This window comes from Stigmatopora argus, chromosome 2, assembly GCF_051989625.1.
Source record: "Stigmatopora argus isolate UIUO_Sarg chromosome 2, RoL_Sarg_1.0, whole genome shotgun sequence".
NCBI classification, from domain to species: Eukaryota; Metazoa; Chordata; class Actinopteri; order Syngnathiformes; family Syngnathidae; genus Stigmatopora; species Stigmatopora argus.
The window spans coordinates 18,947,204-18,957,500 of record NC_135388.1 but is presented as its reverse complement, the minus strand read 5'-3'; the positions used below and the strand labels follow the sequence as shown (position 1 = coordinate 18,957,500).

The window sequence follows — 10,297 nt, the reverse complement described above, 5'->3', positions numbered from 1 at the left end:
TCCCACCAGACATAATCCTTCTGGGCTAAAATACAATAAGTCAGAAGTCGCAGACTTGTCCTCAGCGTTGCAGGCAAGAATAACCAGGACACACCAAGTCGATCCAGAACCTCTCTAAACCAGCATCCATACTTATTCCCCTTTACTCTTCAGGCATTAAAAAAACACACGCACTCATGTTAAATAAATGAGGAACAAACAAGATACGTACTAGTATTGATGCAAGTCTCTCACTCCTAAAGCTCCTTAAGCGCCTGTCAGGATCAAGCAGTGCAGACAACAAAATGTTTAGCATTATTCTGTTAAATGAACGGTATTGTTTAAAATATGTCTTTAAAATGAATTATAAATCCTTGAAAATGCGAACAAAACAGAAGCTTTCCTCTTGGCGTTGCATAGGACTCTAATCCACACCTGATCGTGCCTCAGATGTTCTGATGGAGGCAAGACATTAATGACACTTCATTGGGATCAAAGTTATCTTTGTGCTTACTCGTTTCACTATTATTGCTGCCCATGATTCTTAACCTCTCTCTCCCTCACGCACACACAAAGACAAAAGCATCCCACAAAAAAGTAACAACTCGGGTCGGCTCAAAGCTCAGGTGCGCTCACGGAAGAGTAGGCACATGCAAATCAGGCAACCATGTAGGCCTACATTCGGTTGAAATACATCACAGCATTCACTCAACTCAGCTACTTGAGCAGTGCAAAGACAAATAATAGACTGAGTAACACTGTACAGCTGCTGAGCTGCCTGTTCATACACACAATGGCTTGGATAAAGCACACAACCTTGTTGAGAAGAAAAAAAGAAGCCTCAATGCAAACCAGTGGCTTTGAGTGAAAGCTCTGAGGTCCATGTTGTTTTATTATCTCCATCTGTCTTGAATTTGGGGTCTGAAAGAGAGTGTGCAAATGCCCTGTTGACTCATGGCCATTCTGCAGGTCCAGCAGAGAGTTTTGTTTCTTCAATCTAATTGAAACCATCTGGAAACTGGAGGGGGGGTTTTAATTCATCTTTCAGAACACTGCCGAACAGGTAAACTGTGGCTGTACTTACAATGTCATAAGTAAATTTTGTGATTTGTGTAAAACTCAATGTTCAAAAAGGGTCAAACCTTATAAGTGAAGACCAGTACACCGCAATCACTTCTCTTCTAGGCTTTGTGACTGTAGATTGTTATCAGATGGCAGGATTAGCAAGATCCTCTCAAATTCACCTCCATCCTTGCAGGTCAATATTTTTAAGGCCTTTGCGGATATCAAAACAGTGAAGTGAAATTTGGTTTCGTCCTTGTTCATCCATGTTGAACATTTAATGGCCTATTTTTTAGCGTATCTTTTTGGGTTGATGGATTTGGAGAAAAAAATAGTACCAAGCCATTTCACACATCAGAATAAGCCTGATTACATTTAACAGAAACGGTAGAAAAACACTCATTCCTATCATTGCTTTATTACTTAAAAAGGTGGCTTACGTGCAGTGTGCTATGTGTGACATGTTAATCAGTGGCGATGGCAAAGGAAGGGCATTAAACATAGTTGAGTCAGTTATTACACCTCATATATAATTTTAACTTGGCCTTTGGTTTTCAGCTCGCTTATCAAGGTAATTTTGACTAATTTATCTCACTTTTACTGCCCATTAAAGTTGAGTTTTTTCCCCCCAGTGTGACTAAAATGTGACAAACAACAAATGGACGATTTTTGCATATTTCGAAAATTACAGACTGTAGGTTTTTACTTCCATTCAACAGCTCAGATTTTTTTTGCCATTGGTGCAAAACACTGCAGTCGACCTTGAATTAGTTTTCCGCTTAACTTCAAAGCTTAAGAGGTACCTTTTTGTTGTTGTTGTTGTTGTTTTCATTGCAATCTATTCATGCAAACAATTCAATACCATTTGATTAACAGATTTAGTGGTAGCAATGGTGCTAATTAAGATAAAAAGAAAATGTGCCTGTCTGAATTGAAACATGCACATTAAAACAAAAGACACTGTGTGTAAACGTTTTTAACAGCAAATACCTAAAGGACAGTTCATCCTTTTCCTCTCATTGTTGTCCTATTTGCACACAATGTTAACCTAACTGCACATAACAATACTACCCTGTTTTACTCACCAGAGTGATTGAAACGACATTAGTGTGTTTTCCAGTATAGGGTGTAAAGGTGGATTAATCATATCATACATTTCTGAAAATTGTATAGTTTGTTCAAGCCTTGCAAAAAATAGGCTAAAAACAACTATCCATTTGCAGTGAACAAAGCCACAAAACATTTCAGACTTTACCGTTGTAAGACTATAACAGCAATTCCGCTGTTGTAACAGAAATGTGTTAAATAACTGTCACCAGGTTGCAGTTAGATGTGATTTTTATCATCAAATTACAACAATATGACCACGTAACTGGTGGCTGTATAAATATCTTGCAAGTATGCAATAGTTTTTTTTTTACAACGTTCTGGGCTCTTGTTTTCTTAACATGTTTGAAGGTTTAAAACTACACATTTTGAGATCTTTTCATAAACAAATACATATTTGGAATTCATTTCAAATTCTGTCTGCAGTTTTCCTCTGCTGGTTGGAACCCAGAGCGACAACCTACTTGACAGGAGCTGTTAAGGTAATTAACATCAACAAAAGTACAGACCTACAGAAAGCAAACCATTTAGAATAAACAACAGAAAAAAAATAAAAAAATAAAAAATAAAGGTCAGGATGTAATTAGCCAGGCTAGCCAAGAAGAGTAGCATTATCAATTCATCAAATTGTTATTTTATATTTACCGTTAGAAAAGAGATGCAAAGGCCAAAGTTTGCAGACAGAAGAAACATGCTAACAAGAGAGGCTTGCACATACTGCAAGAAAATGATGATGCGTAGTGCCAAAACAACAGAGGAGTTAATTAAGGAAGTGGGATCCAAGCAAATCTAAACCTTAAACTTCATCATCGTGAGTCCAAAAGTATTAGAGACCACTATTAAACAGCACTAATTTTACACACTAAATAGCTGTCAAAGCATCATATGTAACCCTACCAAAACAAACAATACATTCACATTGATCTGTTTTAGGATACTCTTTCCAATTGGGGATCTGCAATGCTTTTTCCATTTCCGATCTGATATTTTTCATCTGACCACAGAACTTTCTCCCATGTCTCCTCTATATCATCTAAATGGTGATTGACAAACGTAAGATAGACCTTGACATCTGCTGATTTCAGCAGGGAAACATTTCGTGCCATGCATGTTTTAAAATCATAATGCCTTAATTTATTATCAACAAATCACCTTGGAAACAGTGGTCCCAGCTCTTTTCAGGTCAGGTGATATCTTGCATGGAGAGGCATGTTTAGCTTCTTCTATTTTCTAATGATTGCTCCAACAGTGGACCTTTTTTCATCAAGCTGCTTGGCAATTTCTCATCTCATCTCATTTTCTGAACCGCTTTATCCTCATTAGGGGGGGGGTGCTGGAGCCAATCCCAGCTGTCTCTGGGCCAGAGGCAGGGGACATCCTGAATTGGTGGCCAGCCAATCGCAGGGCACAAGGAGACAAACAACCATTCACGCTTACACTCATACCTAGGGGCAATTTAGTGTCCAATCAGCCTACCATGCATGTCTTTGGAATGTGGTTGGAAACCGGAGTCCCCGGAGAAAACCCACGCAGGCCCGGGGAGAACATGCAAACTCCACACAGGTGGACCGACCTGAATTTGAACCCAGGCCCCCCACTGTGAGGCCGACACGCTAACAACTCAGCCGCTGGGCCAATTTCTCCGCAGCCCTTTCCAGCCTTGTGGAGGTGTACAATTTTGTCTCTGGTGTCTTTGGACAGCTCTTTGGCCTTGTCCATGTTACACGTTTTAGTCTTACTAAGTGTATGGGGCGGACAGTTGTCTTTATGCAACTAACAACTTCAAATAGATACATCTAATTCAGGATAATACATAGTGTGGAGGTGGACTTTTAAAGGTGGACAAACAGGTCTTTGAGGCTCAGAATTCTAGCTGATTGACAGGTGATTAAACACTTATTATCAGCTGTTTGACACAAATAAATGGTTTAAAAAATCACACATTGTGATTAAAGGATATTTTTTAGATTATCTCTTTTACAGTGGACATGCACCTATGATGCAAATTTCAGACCCCTCCATGATTTCTAAATGGAGGAACTTGAAATATTGCATGGTGTTCAATTACAAAGTCAGCGGCAACATAGCAGCTATTCTTGCGAATTCTTTTTCTGTGCGAGATGGTAAAAGTAAAAAAATGAAGGTTCAAGTTGAAATGTTTTTGATTCGCTGTCTGAAGCTAAGCAAGTTTAGATCACCACGGCAGTAGTTAAAAGAAATATTACAGCGGTGTAATTTCAATTTAATCCGTTCCAGGTGTCTTCAAACAAACAAATCAACAGATGTGAGTGAAACCTTACCTCTTTGGAGGAGGTTTAATCGCAGTCCCTAATCCTTTGCAATCACTTGCTGGAGAAAGCAAAAAACAGGCATCAGTAGACAATGACTTCCCTGGTACCATTATATTTTGCTCATTTAAGGACCTCTTTGTAACCAATTGGCTGATATATACGGCTGCAAATTAAATACTGTTTTCACCAGTTTGGTGCACTTCAAGAATTGCTTACCCTTCAAAATGCTAATATACACACTAAAATGTAAGTGTGATTAAAAGCCTGACAAAAAGCAATAAATAAGAAGTCCTACATAAATTGAGAAGCAGGTCAACAGCTGGAGCACACGTTAGTCATTGTCGATGGCAATCAGTTGTCACTGAGGAGCCATTTGACATAAACTATAAGCGGCATGTAATTGAATTTCATGGAAGAGCAAAGATTTAAAAGTCTAATGCGGGGAGCAGCTGTAGATGCATAGCAGCCATGCACTGGGAACACAAATCTACAACTGAAGATTACAACGTGAAATTCACAGTTACACTTCCATCATGAGCTGACCAGTCAGAGGGCTTCTTCCCAGAGTACATTTTCAACCAGCAAAAGAATCTGTCCTGGGCGCCTAACTGCCCGACCACCCATCACACTGTCATTCCATCCATCCGCCCATCCATTCACCTATCTATATGAATCAGAGATCTGATTCCCAATGAACTCTCTTCTTCAGAATCCTTGAAGAGGCTGAGACTTATAAGGCAGGCTGTGAACTGTGGTCCCCTCATAGTTGCAACATATCCTCAGGTCCCTCGTCTTAAAATGTGGGACCACCACACTGGTCTGCCAATATGAAGGCACTGTCTCTAGTGTCAACCAAGACAGCCTTATGGCTTCAATAGTTTTCTGGATCTTCAGGAAAATCTCAGTCACCCCCTGCACCCTGAGGATAGAGAGATTAATTATATTATTTACCACCTCTTCCTGGATGTTGCTTCCTCATTGAGAGGTATAGTGTTGGAACTGAAGAGGTTCTTGACCCAATTACTTGCAATATCCTAAATTGAGGTTCCCAATGCCACATCCCCCTATACATACATAATGTTGACGGTGCACTGGTTTCCCCTCTGGAGACATTAAGTGGTGCAACAGAATTTCTTTTAAGTGTTTCTTCTTCGCCACACTGAACTCTTCCCATGTACAGGTTTTGGCCTCAGTGACAAACAAAGCGGCATTCGACTCGGGAAGCTGGTACCGATGAGCTAACCCAGGACTTCCTCAGAAAAAGAAAAAAAAACACAGCATAGGACTCTTTCTCAGCTTGATGGGATCCTTTATTGTTGGTGACCACCAATGGATACGGAGACTGCCGCCACGTTAAGCACTAACCACTTTAAGGCCAAAGCTGCAGTCAGCCACCAATATAGGTGGGGATCATGGTTAACTCAGACTAATTGTCCCTGCCTCTCCCTGGACCAAGGCATAGCTCATTTAGAGCTGTGAATGGAAACCTATGGCCATGGAACATGGCCATACATTTACAGCAGTTTTTGACAAAAAACACGATTCTACTGGATCACGTTGACATCTTTCCCAACAATCAGAGCCAGTAAAACAGCATACGATGATGATTTGACAGCTCTGCCATTCCCTTCACCTGACTCTCCAAGAAATAAGACCAGAAATCCGAAGATACGACCACAAAATCACCGCAGTTGGTCAAACGCCAAGTGTGTATATGAACACCCTTTTCTTTGAACATGGTGTTGATTATGGACAATTTGTGATGAACACAAACATCCAATAAAAGAACACTAATTGGGTTTGCATTTGCCCACATCTAGGGTGTGTTTCTCCTACCATGTACACAAATCCAGAGACAATTTTGCTTCTAGGCTCATAACATTTTTACTCAATAAGATCACGACTCATGGAGGGGCTAAAGAATCTGCATCTTGCAAACAAAATGTCTTTAGAAAGGTAAAGTATCAATGATATCGTATGAGTACTAGTATTTTGAAAACAAAGTCACGAATAAAGCAGTTGCTATTGTGTGATTCGGAGGACAAACTGGTGACTCCACCCAAATTCCAAATGTCAGTTAACATGCGTTAAAGTATTGGAGGAAAACTCTAAAGTTACACTAACTGTCAAGGAAAGTCGTGCAACTGCATTCAGCCGGCATAAAATTGTCTTCCATTTTAATTGTCTCCGTTGAGCGAAAGCAACTTCAATGCAAATTCTTGTCTCTTGTCTGCATTTGTCACTACTAATTTGAGACCCGGAATGAAACAACATTGTTAATTCTGACTGCGATTAAGTGGCAACTTTAGTTCAGCCTACACAGCAACAAGTCAGAAGACAAAGAAACAATCTAGTAACTGCCTGATTGGAAATTTGTTGTAAACACTGAATCAAAACAATAAAAACTAAAAGGTGCTGAGTGTTGACTTGGGAAAATCTGGGTTTAACCATCTAGGAATGTCTTTAATGTCTATTGAAATATTAGGCACATTACATTAATAATTGAAGTGCAAATTTGGCATAATGCTTCTTTAATGTCTTAAATGACTCCAAGAGAAGCAAAATTATTTTCCTAAATACAATGATTTAATACCTTGTAATCTCAAGCACCAAAAAACAGCCGATGTACTAATTATACACCTAAGCAAAACGTACAAAAAGTTTATGCATATACATGTTGAGCTGATTTTGTAGGATTCAGAAACAGTAAATAAATAGTAAATTTATATAGCATTAATAATAACAACAAACAATACTAGTATATGTCGATAAATAATTATCACCATGGTCAAGCAACATGAATCAGCCATTCTGTTGAACTGTGTTTCATTCAGGGTGACATCAGCTCAAAACAACATATACTGCATGTATTGACCAGTGTTACATGTCAGGTCACTGGCTTCTTTGCTTAACTCTGAAAATTTAATCATTCACAGGAAAATTATGTAAATTATGCTGCTGAATCAATAAGAAAATAAATCCAACACGAAAATAGGAGCTAGGTGAGGACCTGGCTTTCAACAAAATCAAAATTCGGGGATTTACAAAGCATGTAAAAAGGAAAGTAGGACGAAATAAAGGAAAAAGAAGTTACTAAATTGAGACGAGAAGTGAGTTAGAATAGAGAAAGAGACAAGCTAAAACAAGGCGGTGAAAAGTTCACACAAGGTTGAAAAGTTGAGAGTAGAAAGTGTTACATTGAAAGACACAAGGACAGGTGTGCAGATAGACAGTGCTGAATTTAGTTCTAATGCATCATAGAGTCAGAGAACGAATGAAAGACTGTGTTAAGTCCAGTGAGGTCAGTGTTGGCCTGAAGAAAGGACCTCCCATAGGAGTGACTCTTGCCTTGGTACTGCCTGATACGGCTACATTCCAACACCATGAAGCACACCAGACAAATGAATGAAAACAAAGTACGTAGACTACTTTTCCAGTGAATCAGTTGCAAAAACGTCATGCCCATATTGAGAAAAAAAACATATATACATGAATCACATTTGAATTTTAGTCACAAGCCCGGGCAAATTATGAAAAAAACTGCAATTTATAATCCAGGAAAAACGGTAAATGTATTTACGATACAGCAGCTTGTCTTTTAAATGAAGCTTTCATGTGTGATAACAAATTTGTCAATGTTTTCAATGTTATCTCCTTCTGTTTGACAGATAAGAGAACATGTAGGTTTTACAGTATGTTTGACTTTTTGCTAAAGAAAGATTGACCTCCATCAAACCAGTGCCCTCATCAGCCACTTAACATGTTCAGGCTATGACATCATATGCTGCACTGATGAGGGCACAGAGTGTTTTTCGCAACGAGAAGCGTTGGAGGATGGTAATGGGAGCTAGCGAGTTAGAGAAGCGTACGGGGACACGGCAGCCACGGGCCCCGCTTAAAGCCTGGTAGTGATGAGATGTGATGGGACCCGACCGTGCAGAAGCTCTGGCCTGTGTTAGCTGACTAATCCTCTAGTCGTCCAGTGCCAGAATCTAGACTCATCAGCTTTGGTTCTCTCTTGTCAAGACACATTTTTCTAACATCCCACTGGTCATTTCTAGCCGCTAATGCCCAACACAACAGCCCCTAATGCCAAATGATTACGCAGTGCTGTTTTAGCACATTTGTCGCCTGAAAAGAAAGAACGAGCCACAAGGCAGTGATGGCCTGACTCCCTGCTCAAAGGACTGGCTTGATGAACTCAGCAGAAAGGGAGTGGACCTAAAAGCCACTCTAAGCCACCTCTCTTGGGGTGGGCACTGTGGGGGTCTGAGTTGGGTCATGGTAGAATTGGGCGCTGGGCAGAGATTTGCAGTGCCCTCTTGTACAGTCTATAGACAGATTCTGTGCACTCATACGTGAGGAGCGAAACAATGTGCACATCCGGATCGATATGGCATACCAAGTGGTGAGATGGAAAGGTTTGGACCATCAGTCAGAAGAGAGAGGGCATACGCCTTGTCACAAAGAGAGATAGTTTTGTCGTTAGGAAATCACTATATGTAAAATACTATTTAATTTATTTAGCTTAAAGAATGTCTTTAAATGAAATGATGCATGAGTCATACCCTTTTCCCCATGGCAATCCTGAGAACCTATTTCAAAAGATCTACAACACCGGGTTAGGTACTTCTAATACTATTTCAATCTTCCTTTTTTAAATTTTTTATTCTGTATGTGGGCGGCCCCGTGGCCCAGTGGTTAGTGCGTGGCCTTCTAGTTCTGGGATTGAGGGTTTGATCCTATGTAGGTCCTCCGCCCTGTATAGAGTTTGCATGTTCTCCCTGGGCTTCCGTGGGTTTTCTCCAGGTACTTTGGTTTCCTCCCACATCCACGAAACATGCATGGTAAGGTGGTTGAACACTTTAAATTGCCCCTAGTTCTGAATGAATGGTTGTCTATTTGTTCCCTGCAATTGCCTCGCCTATTCCTGCCTGTTGCCTATAGTTGGCAGGGATAGCCTCCAGCATCACCCCGTGCGACCCTTATGAGGATAAATAGTTCGAAAAATGAATGAATAAATGCTTTATTTGGATATCATTGGACAAATTATTTTTGGGTATTCACAACCAGAGCTGCTGCAAACACCAAAGAAATGCTGTTTCTTTTTTACTCTGTAGTAAAGTGTTCTGTTCAAGACCCTGACCAACACCGAACCGAGACATGCCCTGAATCCAGAAATCACTGAAACCAGTTCAAAATCAAAGCTTTTGGGGCTCAAGACAAAGAGCAAACCAAGATTGAGGCAAGAAACATCGAGTCCGAGACTTGAGCAAGACCGTCAGATGTTATCTTGAACCAAGACTAGTCTCGAGTACTCAGCACTTCTATTTTTTGATCATTTAAAATTTTGTAAGCTGTATAATAACTATTGTAGGGGATTTTTTAAGTACATTTTTTTTGTAAAACCGATCTTGTTTTCCCCATTTCGGCTCTAATCCGGGTCGTCTCGATCACTGGTCGCAGACGAAAACGTCATCGTTAACTGCCAATATTGTCATGCGCACGTAGATTCCCCTTTCACACGTCCGCCTTTTCACTATATAAATATATTGCGAATAGTATATTGATGTACCCAGACAGTCAAGCTGTCAACGTCATACAGTAACATCTACAGAATCTTGAATTTAGTCTATACTGATTGAGCACTCCGTCCACTTTGGAGAAAGTTTCGATTTTTAAGTGCACCCTATGTGAGTAAATATGTGCCAATCATTAATAAGGGAAGCAATTGGCCGGGGTTGACAGGTATGATACCATATTGTTTATATGACAATGTAAACATTGGACATTCATGTTTAGTAGCATATGCAAAAGCATAACAGTAATAATTATATTACTGTTCTCCAATCTTGCTT

General features: G+C 39.9%; 1 protein-coding gene across 12 annotated transcripts in view; it reads right to left on the bottom strand.

Moving 5' to 3' along the window:
• Nucleotides 1-10,297, bottom strand: part of tjp1a (tight junction protein 1a) — a 103,536-nt gene that overhangs the window by 50,606 nt on the left and 42,633 nt on the right. The gene's annotated exons all lie outside the window — the stretch shown is intronic.